The 24,363-nt window shown below is 34.2% G+C and overlaps 1 long non-coding RNA gene across 1 annotated transcript in view; it reads right to left on the bottom strand.

The window, feature by feature from the left end:
- LOC127721512 (uncharacterized) overlaps positions 1-24,363 on the bottom strand; it is a 37,834-nt gene that overhangs the window by 9,128 nt on the left and 4,343 nt on the right. The window contains exon 2 of the long non-coding RNA XR_007991274.1: positions 274-385. This is a non-coding gene — a long non-coding RNA (uncharacterized LOC127721512). The remainder of the gene's footprint in view (positions 1-273; positions 386-24,363) is intronic.

Raw genomic sequence — 24,363 nt, 5'->3', positions numbered from 1 at the left:
ATTAGGTTGTGTTACATCTGACAAAGTCTATCCAAATTTATTTTTGCAAAGAATTCCGCTCAAGCCGGTGCTAGGGCCCGTCTTAAACTTGCAGTGAGGTGAGAGTTTGTTTTTTTTTGCTCCGTGTTGAAGGCCTAACTGTGACTTAGAGATGAAGAACAGCAACAAAAGCGCTGTTCCTTTACTTATTGTATGTTTTTTGTTTTTGCTGTGCATGTACTGATTTTGTGTCATGGAGGGATACCCTATATCCTTTGTTTTTCTATTACTTACTTTGATTTAACATGGATGTATATTATGATGACAAATATAGTCAGAGTAGCAATTCCAGCCACTGATCCCCAGACGACAATAAGAATGTCAAATCCATCGTACACTGACACGCCTACAATGAAAATTAATTTGTATACTATATGGACTATATTGCATCGAAGGATAATCTAGATCAAGATTAATATTTCAAGGTAGCAGATATCAATAAATTGAGATTTTCTGTTTCTGTATATGCTTATGCAGAAGCCTCAACACATCATTGTGGATAATAAAACCTACACCGGAAGATCATTTCAGGGACCAAGACCGTCCAATCTTATTTTCTCTCTCTCTCATTAAATCGTAAAATTAAAAAAGAATTAAAAGATATTTATTTTACTGTAATGCAAAACTATATTTTAACCGGTCAACACCGTCTCCAGAGTCCTATATAAAAAAAGTATTTAAAGCTAAGGACATGGTGCTCCTGATATATCGTCCTGAACATGCATGAACTATTCGCCACTGAACTTAAAGTGAACAACATAAAAAATGATCTATGTATTTTCGTAATCTGTTATTTTATGAACTACTGTATGTCCTAATTGTATTGTGTTATATTTGTCACAAAAGTGGGACGAAAGATACCACAGGGACAGTCAAACTCATAGATCGAAAACAAACTGACAACGCCATGGCCAAAAATAAAAAGACAAACAGACAAATAATAGTACAGATAAACTTGACTATGTGTAGTTTAACGACACTACAGTTTTAAATAGTATTTGAGGAAACAAAAGGTTTAAATCATTCCGCATTCTTTTTTGAATATTTAATTTTTATCAGGAAATAATAAACCGCCTTCTCGTCTTAATTATAATGCACTTTGTGGAAATGTGACGTGAATCATTATAGCCATTTGTTACATAACACACGAAATGAAAATTATGTACTTTACGGAACGTTGACGGTTAATGGTTTTGTAGATTTTTGGGGTCGTCTTTTGCTCTATGTACTAACTATAATATATAGATATCTAAGTTTTCGGTCCATATTTTGCCTTCAGCATACCCAATAAAAATAAATATAGAAACGAATATGTAAAAAGCAACAGAATGGTTATTTTTCTTTAAATTTACTACCACGGGGCCATTACATTTTCAAATGTAATGTGTTATTTATAACTAATTGTTTTAGGGCCGTTGTTAATGAAACATAAATGTTCGTTTTACTTTGTTAATATTCTATTTTTTTTTTACTTTTTGTTTGCCTTTTCCGTCCGAAATTGAATGTAACTCTTTAAGAAATAGTCGTAACTAAATAAAAATAAGGAGATGTGGTATGATTGCCAATGAGACAACTGTCCACCAAATCGAAATGATGTGTATGTAAGCAACTTCTCAATCTTATCCCAATCTAATTGCGCATCATGTACATTTGCAATCACTAAAGATGTTTTTCTCTTTAAGTTTGATTTTGAATTATTATATAAGTTAGTGTAAATGTATCATTCTGCAATTACACCATAGCTGTCACGAAGCAACAAAAGGGAGGGTGTAAATTTTTATAAAACAATGGTTGCATCCCCTAAGAAGAAAGTGGACTCCTAGTAGATTTATCTATTCAGTGTAAGCCTCTTTTGTTATAAGCTTCCCTTTTTTCTTTATGACTGTAACTGTGATATACAAAAAAGACTCCCCCGCCAAACAGTTAAACCAGTGATATGGTGGGGCGACATTTTGCATGTGCACAATGTATAAGAACCGTAACGCATCTACGTCCGGTCGAAATTGGAACGTTAAATCCGATGTCTCATGTAAGGAGATTGTCACTTGTTCCGCATGTTAAAGTTCACTTGAAACAACTCTATGATGTACTGCTAGTAGTCCTTTTTTAATTTATGTTATCATTGTCATTTTGCTTAGTTTCTTCTGTTACCTATTCTAACATCGGACTCGGACTTTTTAAACTGCGTTTTACTGTGCGTGTTTGTTTATTCTACATTGGCTAGAGGTATAGGTGAGGCTTGAGATCACACAAAACGTGTTTAACCCCGCCGCATTTTTGCGCCTGTCCGAAGTCAGGAACCTCTGGCCATTGGTCTTGTATGTTTTTTTTTTAAATTTCGGTTCATTTATATGTGTCGGAGTTTAGTGTGACGTCCATTTTCTATGAATTAGTAACAGCTTCCAATTGCTTTTGAGCATTTCCATATGCTCAAGTCGATGGGTGTTTCGGATAAGCGAGAATTCTGATATAAGAATTTTGGTAGGCGACATTTTTTTTTTATTTTAACTCAACACGATAAGGTATTTAAAATATATGCAAGTCAGATTTCTTCCTTTCATGCACATCATGTGTTAAAAAAGGAAGACAAGATCGACAATGTACATATGAACAGAAACTAATGTTATCCGAATTTGGATAGAAGACATAAAACACATTACCAAGCAGAAATAAGTGCTCTTATCCAAATTCGGATAAGAAGAATAGATGACCTACCTCACAGAGTTTAGTATGCAATGAGTATCCGTATCCACATTCGGATAGGTATATCTTTATTCAATATTAATTCGTATTGGTTGTTATCCGAATTCGGATAAGAAGATAAAATGAATAATACATATGAGTACCACTCAAAATTTTTTTTCCCGAATTCAGAGCAAAATAATATATTTATATATTAAGCAGCTTTTAGTTATTATTAAAGAGTATACATTAATTTTCTTATCTTAATTAGTTGATGATTGATTGATTGTTGCTTGTTTAACGTTCAGTGGCAAATATTTCATGTACATACAAATGAAAGCAAATTATTGAAGGCAGAGCAACGATTGGTTCTACAAACTGATTTCCTGAAAAAAGTGCAATTCTTTCGTTTGTCATTGGCAAATGCGAGTATCATAGAGAAGAGGAGAAGAAAACACCACCCAACATACCATCAAAAAGGACAATGAGGACCTCGCCACGGCGGTTGAGTATCATAAAACTTTCAGGTCAGGCCGATTACATTGAAATAACGGACAATTTGACGACAGATAATCCAGAGATATTAAATGAAAATATACTAGTAAATCGACTAATCTATTGTTTATTATAATTCCATTCCAGGCGAATATTTACATAATGTACAGTTTACAAAATATATGATTCGAAGATTCACATAGAAAAATGTTAGGCACTCACGGCACATTACCTTCACAAGTTACCACAAACGGATTTCGTTACATTCTGTATGACAAATATATAACAAATATAAGGGTCCTCCAAAGATCTGCCAAAATCTGCATAGAATAACATAATTTATATTGTATTGTTCCTTCTCGCCTTGAATTCTTTCAACTCTAAAACAGAAAGTCCTTATATACACATTGTCACCAAGAATGCACCAACTCGGCACCAAGAATTTAATCAAAATTCTACTTGTTAACCTTACCTAAATTGCCACAAAATATGCACCAAAAAAGCGCCAACCTATTAATACATAGTAAAACTCTACTTATAATAACTTAACACATGCTAAAAGGCTTTGACCTCTATGAAATCGGATACATTACACACCACTGATAACTATGATAAAATGAATTGTCAGGAACAAATGTTATTGTCTCTGCTAAATCACGGTAATGTCTACAAGGTGTTATTACTAGTATAACGAGCGTTCTGTTTCTTCAATTGTTTTTGAATTTCATCTATTACAGTTATTGCCAAATGTTCAAAGTCTATTGTTTCTGCATCTATTCCTGTTGAATAGGACACAGTGCTGTTTCTGGTTGTCTCCATACTCCCATCCCTGTAGATGTATGCGATATCCTTCTTATTTGAGTCAAAATCTCTGTAGTTGTAGTTGTGTCCACCACCGTAGCTTCTGGAGAAGAATTGTCATCTTCACTGTCACTAACAGCAATACAGTTTGTATATTCAATAGGAGTTTCAGACTCTAACTCTTCAGCAATAAGTCTTAATTCATGTGATAAATCTGTTTACTCATCGTCAGAAAGTCCCTCTGGTGAATTACATATTGTAAAACTGAAATCCTCTGCTGACGCAATTAAGACCAGATCAACATTTAGTTCTTGTTCTTCTAATGCCACATACCACAAGACACATTTTTAGAAGTAGATTGGTTAGGAATTTCATCAAAATCAAAGTCATCCTCTGATATATCGGAATAAGCATCAACTTTATCACTTAAATTTTATTTCTGTTTAAATCTTCTTTTAAAACACGTCATCTATCTGGTTATCCATATTTTGAAATATATAAAGTCACTATTTGTTCTTGTTGGATCCCACTTCTGGCAACAAAAATGCCACGGCGGTCGAGTATCATAAAACTTTCAGGTCAGGCCGGGTACATTGAAATAACGGACAATTTTATGACAGATAATCAAGAGATGTTAAATAAAAATATATTAGTAAATCGACTAATCTATTGTTTAATAAGTCCATTCCAGACAAATATTTATACAAAATATATAATTCGAAGATTCACATGGAAAAATGTTAGGCACACACGGTACATCACTTTCAAAAGTTACCACAAACGGATCTCGTTACATTCCGTATAAAAGAGAAGTAAGCAACAGTGTCCAATACGGTGCACACAAAATATAAAAACACGCATGCGGACAAAAATCACGCAAGTGTCCTTTACTGTGCAGACAAAAAAAAACAAAAAAAAAACAAATGATTAGTTATGTAGCACAACCTTTCTATGAATCTATAATTGTCCTCACAAGATCTTCCAAAATCTGCATAGATTAACATATTCCTTCAGAACGTTTCATATTGTATTGTTCCTTCTCGCCTTCAATTCTTTCAACTCTAAAACAGAGTCCTTGTATAACATGTATAAACATTGCCACCAAGAATGTACCAACTATGTATCAATAATTTGATCTAATGAATTCTACTTGTTTACCTGACCTAAATTGCCAACAAATATGCACCAAAAAATGCACCAACTTATTAATACATAATAAAACTCTACTTAAACTAATTCATGCTGAAAGGCTGTGACCTCTAAGAAGTCGGATTCTGAGAACTACGATACAAATATAAATTGTAAAAAAACTTTAAGAGATAAGAGTAATAATGTCTTATTTACACTCTATATGCTCTTCAACTTTGTTTGGCTTTCTAACTATTTTAAATAGTATAAGTCTGTATATTTGACTTGGATACCTCTACGAGGGGCTTCAAGAATGCAGTCCATAAACTGAGCGTCACTGATGAGTCTTATGTAGACGAAACGCGCGTCTTGCGTTTAAAATTATAAGCCTGGTACCTAATTAAAGTATGCATTTATTTCAAAAAATTATGATCTACACATTTTTTTATAAAACCAGTTGCTAGTGTGATACGGGTTATGTTCTTCTCATACATTTTATGATGGAATGATACAAAACCACTAACGGGAGGGATTGTGCATGTATTTTCTTGTTTATTTATTTAACTCTAATCTCGTCTTTACAAAAACAAAATAAAATCTCTTGTAAGGGTTCTTTGTAAAATGTGAATCGATATTCGCCGGTTTTGCATCCTCGACAATTACGTGGAAGGGTGGCATAAAATGCCCGAAACGTAAGCGGTAATTGACAGCAATTTTCGTGCCGTTTTCAGACAAGACAAGGAGCCTCGTGTTTAAGTTTACTCCAGATACAGGCATTGCATACCTACGCAGGTTTTTGTGGACAATATGTATCATATAAGGTTCATACACAGTAGTTTCCTAGAACAATATGATGATGCTCTACAGTTTAGTGTACTGCCTTAAATTGATCAGGCATGACATTAGAATTCCTCTGGATTTTGTCATTGTTGGAAAAATAAAAATAACTCTTGCGTTCTCCGTTCGTTTTCCTCTATTGGCGCCATTAACTTAAACTACGTGTAGAACAAGAGCAGAAAGAATATTATGTAAAAATAAACTTGCAATTATCGTTTGGGTATCAGATATATGTGGAACATGCTATAGGGCGCTTAAACACTTTCAAAGTCGGTGGGAGCCTTTGGAGACATCCCAAAAACAAGAATGTGTTCATAGTACATGGATGCCCCCCACACACTTTCATTTTCTATGTTCAGTGGACCAAGAAATGGTGGTCAAAACTCTAATTTGGCATTCAAATTAGAAAAATCATAGCATAAGGAACATGTGTACTACATTTGTAAGTTTTAAGTTGATTGGACTTTAACTTCATCAAAATCTTCCTTGACCAAAAGTTTTAACCTGAATCAGGACAGACAGACGAACGGACGGACGGACGGACGAACGGACGCCCAGACCTAAAACCATAATGGCCCTCTGCTATCGTAGAGGGCATAAAAAAACAACCAGACTGTAGAGCTTTGTGCGGGTTTTGCAGAGATTGGTTGAATGTTGTTTGTTTATTGTCCAGTCACAAATATTTCATACATTTTCAGGACGAGGTTCAGTAGTGGAGTGACAGTATGATAGCGTAATTAATAAAGTAAAAAATCAAACTAAAGTAACCAAACTGGATTATTTTTGTATAAAGCAAAGATATCGGAAAGTTCTCAAAATCATTTTTCTCTTGTGGTTCTTGAGGGAATCTTCTGGTCCTAACTATTATTACTATTGCAAAATTTCGATGGTTAAAATCTTCGGATCAACCACTTTTCAAACATTTTCATTGTATATGGATCTATATGCAAGTATACAACGTATACCAGACGTTTCTCAGACTATTTTGTTCTTTATTCTAATAAACTCGTTGGTTGTTTACTGATTGATACTTAAGTCTGGGAGAACAAGATTTATTTCAGAACTAATTGTAATTAGCTTTGAACAAACTTCCAGTCATTGTAAATACTATTATTTCGGTGCTTTGTGTCTATTGTCTTAATGTTAGTTTTTTTTTTTTTTTTCTTATATTGTACTGTTACACCACTGTCCCATCTTCGGGGAGGGTTTAGCGCTCACAAGCACGTTGTTGTAATGTTACACCACTGTCCCAGGTTAGGGGAGGGTTGGAATCCTGATAACATGTTTAACCCCGCCACATTATGTATGTATGTATGTGCCTGTCCCAAGTCAAGATTGTCGTGGTTGTCGTTTGTTGCTGTTACATATTTGTTGTTGGTTCATTTTTTTTTGTACATCAATTAGGCCGTTAGTTTAATCATTCGAATAGGTTTACATTTGTGATTTCGGGGTCTTTTATAGCTGACTATGCGGTATGGGTTTTGCCTATTTATTGAAGGCCATACGGTGACATATATAGCTGTTAGTTTCCGTGTAATTTGGTCTCTTGTGGAGAGTTGTCTCATTGGCAATCATGCCACATCTCCGTTTTTATATCAACTGTGCCATATTTATTTATGTGCCTGTCCTGTAGTTTAGTGGTTGTAGTTGGTTCATGTCTCGACTCATATTTGATATTTTGTAAATTGTTTTGTTATGTATAATTAGGCTGTTAGTTTTTTCGTTTGAATTGTTTCACACTTTTCATGTCGAGCCTTTTATAGACGACTCTACATCTACATTGTTATTTGTTGAAGGCCTTACGGGTGCCTATAATTGCTTACATCTACTTCATATTTGTATTCCGGTGGATAGTTGCCTCATAAGCAATCATATCACATCTCTAAGTTTGTATATTATATACCTGACTTTTAAACTCGTGCTTTCTTGAAAATGTATGAAGTATTTGTCACTGCATGGGCGTTAAAAATTAGCAGCAAACAATCAATCAATTAAAATTTGTGTTAAATAAAATGAAAACCATTTGATATTTATTCATTTTTTGGGGTGGGGACAGGAGGATTTCATATATGAATATGGCTGCCTGGTAAGAGCTAAAAATAGTCATTTACATGCACACCACTGTCCCAGGTTAGGAGAGGGTTGGAATCCCGCTAACATGTTTAACCCCGCCACATTCTGTATGTATGTGCCTGTCCCAAGTCAGGAGCCTGTAATTCAGTGGTTGTCGTTTGTTGATGTGTTAGATATTTGTTTTTCTTTCATTTTTTGTACATAAATTAGGCCGTTAGTTTTCTCGTTTTAATTGTTTTACATTTGTCATTTCGGGGCCTTTTATAGCTGACTATGCGGTATGGACTTTGCTCATTGTTGAAGACCGTACGGTGACATTTAGCTGTTAATTTATGTGTCATTTGGTCTCTTGTGGAGAGTTGTCTCATTGGCAATCATACCACATCTTTTTTTTTATATGATAAGCGACAGATTAAAATGAATAATAATGTCCTCTTTCTTTCCCCATTCTTCATCTATAAATTTAAACTGACCACCACGGAATAGCCCAATAATGTTGAAAGTAGCGTTAAACACCAATTAATCAAAATTCCTTCAAAACTACCTATATAAAAGAAAGAGGTGAAAGAGAGCCATAAGATCTTCAAAAAAAAAAACAGAATGAACCTCTTCTGGCTCACTACCGAAGAACAAAAAAAACACGCCCTAAGTTAACATCAGTCAAAAAGCAAGTCTAGGTCGTTTTTTTTTATCCAGTCGAAATGTATTGGAGACAGTGTATATATCAAGGAAGAAATTAGAGGCACCAGTAGTAAGATCATCTAACCTCGTATATTTAACTAAAATAAACCAGTCAAACGTTTATTGTCGTTATAATATACATGTCGCTTAACCTTAAGCACCTTTTAAAACTGTTTTAGTAAGCATATTATGTAGAGAATCATCAATTTAAGGGCATTTCATATATTTAATAAAACTATTCTAATTAGATATATTTTCATCTGATATTGGACGGAAGATGTTGCCCTTTTATGTAATATAAGTTACGATTATTTGAAAACGCTTATTAAACAGCCAAATGGATGCACAAAAGTAAAAATAGGAGTCACAAATCCGATTGAATACAATTATCTGCCCAATTCTATTAATTCTGTAACGTTTGTTTCAAATATAACCAACTGTTTACCCAAAATCACCAGCACCGTATCAGGACCCACCAGCACAATGACAGGACCCACCAGCACAGAATCAGGACATGTCTAAACTGAGAAAATGCACAATTTTAATAAATTGCACAGGTTTTTCAAAAAATAATTTTGTCGTGTGGATTAGGGTATAGAAAGTGGACTCCAGGAGCATTTTATGTTTTATTTTTTCAGTTCTAGATTTTCTAAAAATGAACACTTTTGTTTTACGCTTACTGAAACAGTTTAGAGGGTCACATTTGTAATTGTTTGCCTAAGAACCCATAAGAAACAAAATTTAAACATCTCAACTGTTTCCTTCCATTTTTCATGCGAGAAAACGTCAAAATTCGTCATTTTCGTCTTTGTTTACATATTTTTTATGATCACCAGCACCAGTCAGGACCGAATCACCAGCACAGAACGTTCTCTCGCAGGACAACCTTACCCACCGTGTTTTCGTAACACGTCTAATATATTAAAATAAGAGATACAAATGATTTGGTACGACACAGGCCTATTCCAAAACTATGTACATCGATACTAAAATGTAAACAGAAAAGTTATAATAAACGGAACGCAATTAATAAAGTCTCGAGAATGAAGTTTTCGTACATATATTTTGCATATTTTGTTGAATTCTATACTTTTACACGTCAGACAAGGGAGGATCAATTAGGGAGCAAGCATTTAACTTTAAAAAAGGGGGGGGGGTATGGGTCAGATTTTTTTTTTTTTTTTTTTACTTTTTCAACGCTATCAATAATTTTTTTTTTTTTTTTTCAATATTTAAAACTTTAAGGTATGAAGAAAATCAGGATTCAATATATATTTTTTTTTGGTCATCTGCTTGACCAGATTATTTTTTGTGTCTTCAGCAAATTGGGGATAAGAATATTTTTTGAGAAAAAAACATACCCCCCTTTTTGAAGATAAATGGTTGATCTCTTATTCAAATGCAATAACGCAAAATCAATAGTTTACTTAATATATTCTTTTATTGTTTTAACCTTATAACTCATATCTGCTCAAATCAAAATGAAAGAAAAAGTGTTTGTCAAAATGATGAAATATGATTTTAACTTCATAAACCTGTTACCCTCTGCCTAATTATTTATTACAAAAATGTCTTGACGATCAACTAATTCATAGGTTTGTCTTTGTTCCTCAACAAACAAGTGATGTGCATCGTAAAAATCATATTTCATGAGATAATCATGTGAACTGGTTCATCTAACCTCATTAACATGTCGCTTTGATAGCTCGTGAGAAAAGATTCGTAAATGACCTCAATTTTTTACCCTTACATATTATGTATTAGGTTATCAAGATTTAGAGAGATTTGGAAGAACAAATTGTTAAATTACTAGTTATACAAGGAAAGTTAGTTTGAAAAATTATTTTCAAAGTAACTAAAAAACAACATAATATTATAGTTTGTATATATAAGCACATAGACGAACACATATTCTACATTAATGAATTAATCTAAATTGTATAATATAATACATAATAAATATAACATAATCATTTACATGAATTTGTTTTTTACTGCATTAAAAATTACTTTATTATAATTAATAAAATTCATGAATTCCGTACAATCAACCAGTCATCGAGAATACAAGGCCGAAGAAATTTATAATTTATGAGTTCAGAACATTCTGACAACCACCTCAGATACAGAAAGAAATTCGGTTAATACTTATTGCAGATGGATAACATTTAAACTTCTTAATCTAAAATGTGTAATAAATCACAAACAAAGGGTCAAAGCACTAATAAAATGAAAGCGCGAAGTTTCTCTCGCGTTTTAACGCAGTAATTACAAATTGGACAACATTCTATACCTTATCTATGTTTATATACATGATATACATCAACTGGAAAATGAAAATGACTTTCTCTACTAATGGAACGACCATTTATCTTTAATGTTATGTTTTTTTTTCATAAATTAATATTCTGATTCCCGAACTGATGAAAAAAATATTCTATTTAAACAGATGACAAAAAATAAATATTCTGAATCTAGATTTCTCCCATACCTTAAAGTGTTGAAAAATTTTGAACAAAATAATTTGATTGATAGCGTTGAAGAAATAAATAAAATTGTTAAATGGTTGCTCCATAAAAGACTTTTCACGGACATTGTTCTAGAATTAATATGAATGTATCTATCTATTTAGCAGATAAGGTTTATTAAACAAAATATGATACTTTGAAAATTATATGTAATATGTAAAGGGGATCCAATCACCTTTGATAGTCCGACGCTCCATTAGTCCGACACCCCATTAGTCCGACACGGAATAATTGAACAACATTTTAAATTATAAATAATCTTTATTTCAATAGGTTAAAACTAATCCTCCTGAGAGTACCCAAAATAATAATAACATATTCATAAAGTACCTACAATATTATAATTTTGCTTAATGTCCAGTGGAAAATATTACAAGTATGTTCAGGACGAGAACAATTTAACAATGAATACTATAGGTATGCCCTGTAAAAAAGTCAATGAAACTTGGACTGTTACTGGACAATGAAAGTATATTGAACAGGGACAGAAATTTGCCTTGCAACAGGCTCAGACAAAGGGCCCCCGACGGCCCCCCAAAGAGTTGTTGCAATGGTTCTTAACCTGTAGAGAGCGTGGCACTCTCTCTACAGGAGACATCGGATATAACGACACCACTCTGCCATATGTTGAAAATTATACACCCCGCACAATCAAACGGACGTCCAACTTTGGCAACGATTTACTGTCAGTCTGAAGAAGACCAAAGTGACAATATTTCTATTCCCTCTTTCATTTTAAATTTATATTAAAACTCACTTGACCTTGTCCATCGAATGACTAAGAACAGTTAATGCAATTTATGTAAGGTAGGTTGGTAGATATGTATTAGTGAAAATAGTGGGATGTATTTATACCCAAACAAAATATAGAATGATTGAGATGCAGAGTAGCGAAAATTTTGTCCAACTAAATATACTTACCGTTGGTTTTCCCGTTTGAATGGTTTTATACTAGTCATCTTTGGGGCCCTTTATAGCTTGCTGTTCGGTTTCAGCCAAGGCTCCGTGTTGAAGACCGTACTTTGACATATAATGGTTTACTTTTACAAATTGTGACTTGGATGTATAGTTGTCTCATTGGCACACATACCACATCTTCTTATATCTATTTGTGAAGTTTTGTCGAATAGCCAACATGCCGATACGCAGCTTTGTATGTCTCCCAAAGCAGAGAAATAAGTTAAGGCCCCAATCAGGCTGTACTGCTTAAACGATTGTATGTGAGATGCTTGGTTCAGTGTACAGAATTATTTTGAGAAGAGCATGAGTTAAGTTTGTCTTTATTCAACAATGTTTGTACTTAGTTGAAGAGTGAATCATTTAAAGTTGATATATTGAACTCTTAAGACAGGGGTAAACTAAATAGAACTTTGTAAAGTTTGGAGCATTCTCCGTAAGGAATCTGTTGGAGTATACGAGTTTACAACAGCAAAAATGTGTAAATAGAAATAATGAAAACACGACACTGGTACATTCCTGTGCTAGTGTCAATGTCAAGGAAGTGGTGTGGGTTGCTGGAGTTATTTTCATGTCGCATGTGTGCTTGTTTTGTTCGAAAGATAACCGATAGTTTGTGTTTTTAAAGATGCAACAAAGAACACAAATAAAAATAACTATATACATAAAAAAAGTTTGTTGTTTTATGAATATGCAATTACAAATTGTATCGCTTAAGTAAACAGTACATGGACATGGCTATTTGTACATGATTGGTATGTATTTGTTTGTCTAATGTACAGTGGCAAATGTTTCATGACTATTCAGTTCAAGTTTATTCTAACAGCACATTTCTTCCTTTTAAATCGAAGTTTCAACTTAATAAAGTCTTTTTTGTATAGAAAAATTATCACTGATTGGACAATTTTACTATCGATGTAATAAACTATATCTCGCCAATTTTCGAGTGTATTATTAATAAACAATTCGATAGCTCGCATTTTTTTTTAAGTTTTCGATGTTTAAGTTTGTGTACAGTATAAATGAATGGAAATAATGTTTGGAAAAAATAGTCCCTCTTCATGGTAAAATGACACTTTTTACAGTTTTGACTGTATCCGAGACCTAATCACGTGAACATTATTTTTTATGATGAGTGACTGCACTGCTGATGACATTTCTTTTATAGTAGAATGTGTTCCCATATAGCACACATTTTGTATTAGTTTACCAAAACTTGCAAGGTTCTCGATTTCTTTCATATACATATGGCCATGGTACTTCTTAATAATAGTAATACCAGATAGGTGGTATGGTATTATCTGTTTCTGTGATATACTCATAAGAAAGAGTAGTTCAAATAACACATCAACAACGATTCTACGAAAGAGTGTCTGGATTGGGGAGGGGGTCGTTCATTTCTGTATTCTTTAATGTTAGTCCATTTTCTCTATTCCATATACTTTTTGTCCATTATTCTCTAATCTTCATATTTTAGCACCTCATTATTCTCTATCCTTTTTTTTTTTTGTCCATTTTTCTCTATTCTTTATATTTTTGCCTATTTTTCTGTTCTGTAAACCCCCATCCACACCCTCATGAAGAAGATTTTCTAAGACGACAGTTATTAATCTTTGTCGGACCAATGGGGTGAGGTGTCGGAATATCGGGGCGACCCCTATTTTAGTGCAGAATCATTATGACCTTTGAAATATTTGAATTAGTTTAATACCCTTAATTTTCTGCATTTAGTATACGGACGTGAAACATTAACATGAAACTTGAATGTTTTACGCTTCTCTTCGTATTTTCTAGTGATCTCTTGTTCCTTTTATGACATGGTTTCATCTACTGTTCGTGTTTTGTACGTCTGCAGTTTTGTCAGAAGAGGCCATTCAGCTTCATGTCTATCTGGAGGGGGGAACTGATTGTTCAAAAAATCCTCCCATTTCTCTTTTTAGAACGGTGAGCTTTTGCCATCACTTGGCGTACGTCGTCGTCCGGCGTCGTTGTCCGACGTCGTCCGTCGTCGTCGTCGTCCGTCCGGTGTAAACTATTTCAAACATCTTCTCCTCTGAAACTACTAAACCAATTCCAACCAAACTTAAGCTGAATGATCCTTAGGGTATCTAGAATAAAGTTTGTGTTTTATTTTCTGTTTCGTGAAAAAAACATGGCCGCCATGGCTAAAAATAGAACATAGAGTAGAATGCAGTTTTTGACTAATAACTCAAGAACTAAAGCATTTAGAGCTAATCAGACAAGAAGTTAAAGTATTCATTAGGCCAAGGTCTACCTTCCCTGATAATATCAGCCAAATCGGGTATCTGATTTTTAGGTTATTGCCCCTGAATTGATGATTTTAAGGAAATTTTGCAGTTTTCGGTTATTATCTTGAATATTATTATAGATAAAGATAAACTGTAAACAGCAAAAATTTTCAGCAAAGTAAGATCTACAAACAAGTTTTTAAATTGCCAAAATTGTCAATTGACCCCTTAAGGAGTTATTGTCCTTTAAAGACAAATTTTCTAGTCTAGTTTGCTTACTTAAAAAAATCTTCTCCTTTGAAACTGCTGAATCAATTTCAGCCAAACTTGGGCTGAATGAGTTTCAGAGTATCTTGTATAAATTTTGTATTAAATTTTATTTCCTTGTACGTCAAGAAACATAGCCACTATGGCTAAAATAGAAAATAGGGGTAAAAAATCTCAAATCTCGTAATAATCATTTATGTTATTCTGTACAAACGGAGATGCTGAGAAATGGCCTGCACTAGTACGCTTTTAAATTTTAAAAATAAAAATAAGAAGATGTGAGACAACTCTCCACAAGAGACCAAATGACACAGAAATTAACAAGTATAGCCGGGTAACCGTACATGGCCATACCAAGGGGCGGGTCCAGATGAGGGTGTAATGGCATTTGTCATATTCATTTATTAAACACATACTCTGATTTCTTTTTATACTGATTCCCCCATCCGATGGGTGATCCGTAAAATTTCGTTTCTCCGCCATATTCGACTCTGCGATTAGTATCCATTGTTGTTGACGTGATATAGTGAAATCACTTTGCCATGAAGTTCAAGCACCATATTCATATACCACCTATCGGAACTAGACAGTGACATGATTGCTTTAACTTAGTACTGTAGTACAATGACGTCAATTTTTCACATTCATTACACATTAAAGCCTACAATATTTAGAACGAAAGAACAAATTTACTTTATACTAATAGTGTTGTCTTGTATCATGTGTGTCGTTCAACGAAACCAGAACTTAATCTAAAATAGAGATATATATATATCAGTCTGGCTACTTCATAATTTGATGCTAAATTGTTGAAATCCAGGAGATTCAGAGCTTCCCAATGGACACTCTACCAGGGCAACCGTAATAACGCTTCCCGTTCATAAAATCCTGGCCAATAGGCTATACTAGGACTATTGAAATGTTAAGTAACGCCTTATGCCCTAGAATTTGGAATTTCGCGATATTGGTCTACTGCTTTTAAGATCCATCCAATCATTTTAATATACCATAGACAATTAATGGAGAGAATTCGGCATATCAAATGTCAAACCCTGACACTTTAACTATAAAATATACATGCTCCAAGTCTGGAACCGCTACATTAGTGCATTTCACAATTATTTTGTTTTTTTAGCAAAAAAAGGTCAAAAAAATTAAAAGCTTTATATTTTAGAAGCTAGAAGACCTGGATGCTTCATACTTTGTATATACATGTAGATGCCTTATGTTACGAAGTTTCCGTCTGTCATATATCCATTGTCCTTGACCTAATTTTCATGGTTCAGTGACTACTTGAAAAAAAGTCAACATTTTTTGTAATGTTAATTTCTTTCTTATTATGAGTAACAAGATAGCTATATTTAGTATGTGCGTACCTTGCAAGGTTCTCATGCCCGTCAGACAATTTTCATTTGACCTCGACCTCATTTCATGGATCAGTGAACAAGGTTAAGTTTTCGTGGTCAAGTCCATATATCAGATACTATAAGCAGTAGGTCTACTATATTTGGTATATGAAATGATTGTAAGGTGTACATGTCCAACTGGTAGGTGTCATCTGACCTTGACCTCATTTTCATGGTTCAGTGGTCAAAGTTAAGTTTTTGAGTTTTGGTCTTTTTTTCTAATACTATATGCAATAGGTCAACTATAAATGGTGTATGGAAATATTTTATGATGTACATGTCAGTCTCACAGGTTTTATTTGACCTTGACGTCATTTTCACGGTTCATTTCTCAGTGTTAAGTTTTTGTGTTTTGGTCTGTTTTTCTTCAACTATAAGCAATATATCAACTATATTTGATGTATGGAAGGATTGTAAGGTGTATATGTCTGTCTGGCAGGTATCATCTGACCTTAACCTCATTTTCATGGTTCATTGGTCAATGTTAAGTTTTCATGGTTAAGTTTGTTTCTTAGATACTATAAGCAATAGGTCAACTATATTTAATGCCTAAATTGATTGTAAGGTGTACATGTCTGTCTGGCATGGTTCATCTGACCTTGACCTCATTTTCATGGTTCATTGGTCAATGTTAAGCTTTCTTGTTTAAGACTGTTTCTTAGAAACAATAAACAATAGGTCAACTATGTTTGGTATATTGAATGATTGTAAAGTGTACATGTATTTCTCGTTTGGTTTATCTGACCTTGACCTCATTTTCTTGGATCATGTTAAGTTTATGTGTTACTTGTAGTAAAGCTTTGTATTTAGGACTATCGACATAAAATCAATGGTTAGTAAAGAAGGCGAGACATTTCAGCGTGTGCACTCTTGTGTATTTACACATGTATATTTGGAAAATTTTGGATCTATGAATATGCAGACACGTTTCGCGGCTCTCCTTATATTGGTCGGTATATCGACACAAATGATCGAAAAAGAATAAGTAACAGCGGTCAAGTATTACGGCGATCAAATTCAATTTAACGGCAAATTTTGAGAAAATATCCGTTGTATTATCAATAATAGGAAACAATAAGAAAAAAAGAAATATGTCTGTCAAAATGGTTTAACTTCTTTAAAATAATGTGCACTAAATTAATAAAAAAAACTCTCGGAGGGGCCACTTCAAACTTTTTTTGGTAGGGTTGAGCAGCTGAGACATCAATTAAGTACCCTCCCTTTTCCCAGATTTTGTTTATCAAAAATATATACCTTGTCATATATCAATTAACATAAAACAGACCTATAGATATGCTTGGATATTTTTCATCTTCTGATACATTAGTATATAGATTTTTTTTGGGGGGTCCCGCTCATCATCTTGTCTTGTTTAGAAGCAACGCAGTCGCAAAAATCGCACTTTGCTTTTCCAATAAAATCGTCACATCTTAAATACTTTCCGTTATTTGCCCCTTTTATATCTCTCATTAGGAAGAAATTTCAATTTCAAAAGACAATAAAAGATGTTTGGTCAGATAAATGTAGTAACAACCCAGAGAGTAAGACTTTCACTGGGTTTAATATTAATAAAAAACTGATAAAAAGTTACATTGCCATTTCCTCTTAAAAGACGGTGACACTATGGAATTTCTCTTTTTAATAATTGTTATCATGTTTCCTGTATACAAACCTTTGAATGTAAATTAGGTGCAAATGTCAAAATGATCAGATTTATAGCCTCTATAACTAGCATCAGTGTAAATACCACATTGGAATACATAGAGTTTAATTGGTTTGACCAATAGCTTATGCATTTACGACTGTGGTTTAACCGCGTCACAAATAAATACGGACATCTGATTAGTTTCAGATATTAGTACTAAAGATATAATCAAGCAAATGATAATATCAACCTTTTGATATATTTAATCTGAATTTCTCGCCTTTTTCATATATCATGGAGTATGAAATAGTCACCTATTCCACATCCCTACCACTCATTACATAACATTATATGCAAGCGGGGTCATTATCTGTGTCCTATGGACACATTCTCCATTTATTTGGTTAGATTCAGTATTTCACAGAAGTCTGAGTAAAATCATACATTTAAGATATCTATGGATTTAAAGCAGTTGCATTTGTGGGCAAGGCGGTTAGAGCTCAAGAGAGGCAGGTTAATAGCTGTGAAGGAGCTTGAAGAGAGCGTAGAATACGAACAAGAAGGCGCCGAGAAATCTAGGTGAGGCAATGGCTGACACGGCGACAACTGTACGGGCAGAATAAGAAACTTGCAGGAGCCCAACATAGAGGACCTCAAAAAATTCCTTAGAGTGGACGCTGATATATTATGGGAGTTTTCACTGATCTTTTTCTTGAAAATGACACCACCAAATGAGATTTGTCACTGCGTTGGTACTTATGTTAGATAGCAATATACATAAATTTTACCATCCCCCTTTCCATGCTTTCTTACAAATTAAGCTTACTGTTTGTGTCATATATGTGCATATGTATGTAATCAGTATTTTCCAGATTTGATTTCATTAGTTGAAGGGTTAAAGATAATTTCTTTTTGGTGTATCCATGGCAACAACCTGCATGTATTTGCTAAAACATATTGCAAAAAGGGGAATACAGATGTCACATATTTCCCTACAGTTTGGCCAAAATAAGAATTTCAATCCCTTGGAGTGATACCTTTTCTGAAACTGTTTACATATATCTATCAAGAGATCAAATAAAAAAAAATTTTTTCTCATTTTGTTTGTAAAATTGCGTCAAAAATTTTGTTTGAAAAAAAAGTGTTTGTAAACATTTGGCCGTACGGTGACATATAGTTGTTAATTTCTGTATCATTTGGCTCTTGTGGAGAGTGGTCTCCTTGGCATTTATACCGCATCTTCTTATTTTGATACAACAAAAGTTTCTGGACCTACGGAAAATACGGACAGCCAAACAGAAAATAGCCCATACACGGGTAAAAATAATTTTGATGTTCTTATAAACCCACTTTGAAGGCATAATTAGCCATCAGCTTTCTAAAAATTAATAATTTTATTGCACAATTACTTTAATATTTGACAAATCCTCAGGAGCCAAAATACAGAATCTACTTCCCTTCCGGAGCACCTGAGATTATCCCAGTGATTTGTTGGATTTCGTGTTGCTAAGTTTTTAGTTTTCTATGTTGTGTTAGTGGAGTGCTGTTTATCTTCTCGTCGGTTTTTGGTTTTTCACCATGGCTGAGTCGGTTTGTTTTCGACCTTTGCGTTTGATTGTTCCTTTGGTATCTTTTGCTTCTCTTTTAGAATTTTAACCCTCCTTGCAAAGATAAACAGTGACAATATTTTTTTGCGGAAGCAAAATTATGAGAGTTAATCAGATCTGCACACCGTTTTAGAAATCGTGTAGCAGTCATGTGAACTCGTATATGACCTGGTAGAGATTGAAGAGAGGTCGAATGTGGTCACGTAGAGATCGGGTATATTGTCGAGTTGGTCTGGAATAAAAGAAATAATAGTAGTCGCTGCGATCTGTACGCGATTGGACGTTGGTCCAGTTAATCTGCATGGACCACTAATAAAACAGGTTGGCGTTGATCGGGAAATGATCGGATATTAGTCAAGCAAAGGTCGGGATGATCGGTAAAATATTTGTATTCCGACCAAACTCTATCTCTTCACGATCCTTCTCCGATCAATTCGACCGCTACTCGACGAATTCCCGATCTCTTCTCGAGTAACTGACTTCTCGATCCTTACTCGAACATTTTTGACATGTCAAAATTTCTCTGGTAGAAAGTCAGATCGATGGCGAGCAAGGTAGACAACGCCGAATATTCTTGTCGATTGATTCAGACCAGTCTCCCGATCACTTAATCTGTTTTGATCGGGCTTGATCGAGTTGATCTGAACGACAGTGTGAACCTATTTTAAAGGGAGCATGTATAACACATTGCTACGATAATGGTGAGAGTTTATGTTTTATCCGATAAAACAACATTCTTTTCTGAATCAAACGTATCTTTGAAAATTTCAGCATAATGCAAATTAAACACGCTTTTGATATCTGAAAATAAAGAAAAAATGTTTCAAAAAGACTTAGGGAGCAACCCTTTAACTTCAAGGGGAGGGGAGGGGGTATGGTTTTTTTTCTTAGTCAGAAATTTATTGAGGGTTTCGACTCGATCAATCAGATTATTTTTTTTCAAAATTTAACACTATAAGGCATTTGGGGGGGGGGGGGGGGGGGGGTAGCATTCAGACACCCCACCCCACCCCTCCTTGAAGTTAAATGGTCATTCCCTTATGTCCGATACGTTACTATTGTTAACCACAATTTCACACATTTGCGCAGGAATTGTTCAAGCATGGGTTTCATCAAAATGTCAACGCGGATCATCGTGATTTGCAATACAAGGATGCTGCAATGTTTTGAAAAAGAAATATGAACTAAATCTGGGGAAAATCACCGGGGTAGCATTCAGACACCCCACCCCACCCCTCCTTGAAGTTAAATGGTCATTCCCTTATGTCCGATACGTTACTATTGTTAACCACAATTTCACACATTTGCGCAGGAATTGTTCAAGCATGGGTTTCATCAAAATGTCAACGCGGATCATCGTGATTTGCAATACAAGGATGCTGCAATGTTTTGAAAAAGAAATATGAACTAAATCTGGGGAAAAAGATTTTGCGATGAAGTTTTTTTTTCTATCAATATTACTATTATATATGAAAAAAAGTAATGAGACTCTTGCGATCGCAGAAAACAAAGGTGAAACGGAACAAATACATTAGCCCCCCCCTTTTAAAGTTAATGGTCGTTGCTTTAGTATTCCACAGATTTTAATAATAATATTTATTATCTTCAGTTGATCAGAACATTCGTCGTTAACTTGTTTTAACCATCTAACAATTGCGGACATATCTTTTGTTTATGGGGAATTTTTTTTTCTCCTGACGAGCCTATACAGTCCTTTATAGGCAAGCATTAAGATGAAACACCATCGAAGTTTCATGACGCTTCGATTAAGATTACATAAATATGTCAAAATAAAGGATCCCTAAAACGAGTCTAACGTATGATTCGTCAAGCGTATACGTACCTTTCGTCAAATTGTAAGAAAGCTCTATTAATATTGGCAATCATACCACATCTCATCGTTTTTTTTTTTTTTTTTTTTTTTTTTAAACGTATATTTGTGTATAATTATGTGCTTGTACGGAAGCATATTAGCGCCACACTTTTCTTTTTTATATTTCTTCCTATGTTTGCGTTATTACGCAAAGCTTTGCGATATAACGCAAACCTTCGGTCGTTTGAATTGTTTTACATTTGTCATTTCGGGGCCTTTTTAAGTCTATGTGGTATGGGCTTTGTTCATTTTTGAATTCCGTACGGTAACCTATAGCTTTTACTTTCTGCGTCATTTGGTCTCTTGTGAAAAGTTGTCTAATTGGCATTCATACCACATATTCTTTTTTTTTATATTATAACGCATAACGCAAACGTTTGCGTTATATAGCTTGCATTATATAACGTGAAAAATCGAAGTGCTGAAGTACTGAACCTAATCTCCATACCTGAAAGTGAGATTAAGGTACATAGATATATTTTTTTCTGAGACAAGTTCGTGCGTGGATGATGAATAAATTACAGGGAATTCAACCTCACCGTAATAACTATTATATTGTAGTAATACAATCAGTATATTCTGGTTTGTTGTTATATATTATTTGAATATTTGTATATAACAGTTACATGTATATATAATTTTAACCCATTTGTATATCATTCTATTCTAATAGTCTTATAATAGTGCAGTGCATGTGCATGGTGGACACTCTTCTGTAATAATTCGATTTTTCTCGGCCTCGACAAAGCCATGGCAAAAAAAAAGAAAAAGACAAACAACAGTTAATATATACAGAACACGACATAGACAACTAAACACCGAGCAACACAAACCCTACCAAAAAAACCAGGGGTGATCTCAGGTGCTCCGGAAGGGTAAGTAGATCATGCTACAATGTGGCACCAGTCGTTTTGCTCATGTAAGTACAAAACCGGTGATAAGTCTAGATCGGTAGGTCACACTCGGGGGAACAGGAGAAGGGGCCTGTGGTTACGACGACTGGAACATATCCGCTGCTGGAATATGCTACCTATAAATGGAAAGTCCACAATTGGGAGCCTGAAACCATCTCTGTTGTCGTAAAGTTTTGTTTTCAACCCACCCGCAATTTTAATCTCTAGATGTAAGTCAAGATATAAAGCAGACTTAACTGTATCTGTTGTATCCTTTATTTCAAGTTCGATGGGATAGATGTTTTAAAAAAAGCCACCAAACTTTGCATTATTTAGTAAGAGGACATCATCTGTTAAGCGAAAAGTGAAGTTAACGGATAATGTTAGCTTTTTTTATCGTCATAAGAAGGTCGTGTACGACGTCAGACTCATATGAATGAAGAAACAAGTCGACAAGAAAAGCACACAGTTGGTTTCCATGGTAATGCCGATTTATGACAAAAATGTCCTTCAAACTTAACAAATATGTTATTAATCTAGAAATCAAACATCCTGATAATGTCAGTTTCAGAGAATAATAACATTATATTAAATTATATATTATCATATATTATAATCTTACTCTAAGTCAACATCCGGATGTAGTGATTTTGCGATCTGCTAGCACTTTTGTCAGCTCGAACTTAACAAAATTAGCTCGTCATGTCTAACACAATAAAGACACCGCCGCGTGTTTAGACATTGAAGCCATTAAAACGATGCAACACAACAAATTTAATCCAGAAATCGTTGTTGGATTTGTACTGTTTATGCATAACTCTAGAACGGTAAAAGTTACGCCACCCAAGTTCACACTTGATTATTGATTTGTGGTAAAGTATAAGTTTCATAACATTTGGTTGAGGCAAATTTAAGTTAGAGAACGGTAACCAATTCTGGGACGTACGAACGTACAGACGGACACAAGGGTGAAACTTAATACTCCTCCGCTACGGAAACACTCAGATTTCTTTTGTTGAAATCTTTTGTAAAAATGATTCTCGATTTGTGTTCTAATACTAAATTAAATTAAGGGATTTGTCCATATGCATAATTTTTATGTACAGATGTATACCCTTTCCCGCTTTTCACTCTAGTAAAGGTGCAGCGTCAGTAACAATTGGCATGAATACTAAACAGATGTGCCTGTTACGATAACAAAAATACAAGAAGTCATTCAACCTCAGTTCACCGAAATACAAGGAAAGCTACGTCAGATTACTTAATCTGTACATGCGTATATGAATCCGGAAAAAGTTTGTGGTCGAGTCTTGTTCTTGTCTAACTACTTCTTGACTTTTGGAAATAAATATATATTTTTTTTTCGTTTACAAAAGGTAAATAATTTGTTTATGTATATTATTTTTATATACAAGTATATAAAGTGTAAATTATATATATAAACAAGATTTAAGTAACAAAATACAATGAAATACGGAATAAAAGGAAGCAGATGTTAAATAGTATACAACAACGAGCTGCTTCAATTAGTTGACGATACTATTTATCATATTATAGCTAAAACAGTCAAGTTACAGAATTATTTATTTAACTAATTTTTATACGACCGCAAAAATTAAAAATTTTTTGGTCGTATATTGGTATGACGTTGGCGTCGTCGTCGTCGTCGTCGTCTGGCGTCGTCCGGCGTCGTCCGAAGACACATTGGTTTTCGCACTCTAACTTTAGTTTAAGTGAATGGATCTCCATGAAATTTTACCATAAGGTTCAATACCACAAAAGGAAGGTTGGGATTGATTTTGGGGGTTATGGTACCAACAGTTAAGGAATTAGGGGCCAAAAAGGGGCCAAAAATAAGCATTTTGTAACTTTCAGACAATAACTTGTGTGTAAGTGTATGGATCTCTCTGACATTGTACCACAAGGTTCCATATCACAAAGGGAAGGCTGTAATTGATTTTGGGGGTAATTGCCTCAAAATTTTAGGAATAAGGGGCCAAAAAAGGGGCAAAAAACAAGCATTTTTCTAGTTTCATGACAATAACTTGTGTGTAAGTGTTTGGATATTTCTGAAATTGTACTACAAGGTTTCATATCACAAAGGAAAAGCTGGAATTGAGTTCGGGAGTAATTGCCTTAAACGTTTAGGAATTGGGGGCCAAAAAGGGGCCAAAAATAAGCATTTTTCTAGTTTCAAGACAA

The sequence above is a fragment of the Mytilus californianus genome, unplaced genomic scaffold (assembly GCF_021869535.1).
Source record: "Mytilus californianus isolate M0D057914Y unplaced genomic scaffold, xbMytCali1.0.p SCAF_12, whole genome shotgun sequence".
Classification (NCBI taxonomy): domain Eukaryota; kingdom Metazoa; phylum Mollusca; class Bivalvia; order Mytilida; family Mytilidae; genus Mytilus; species Mytilus californianus.
The sequence above is the reverse complement of the archived record's forward strand: the minus strand, read 5'-3'. Positions and strand labels throughout refer to the sequence as shown.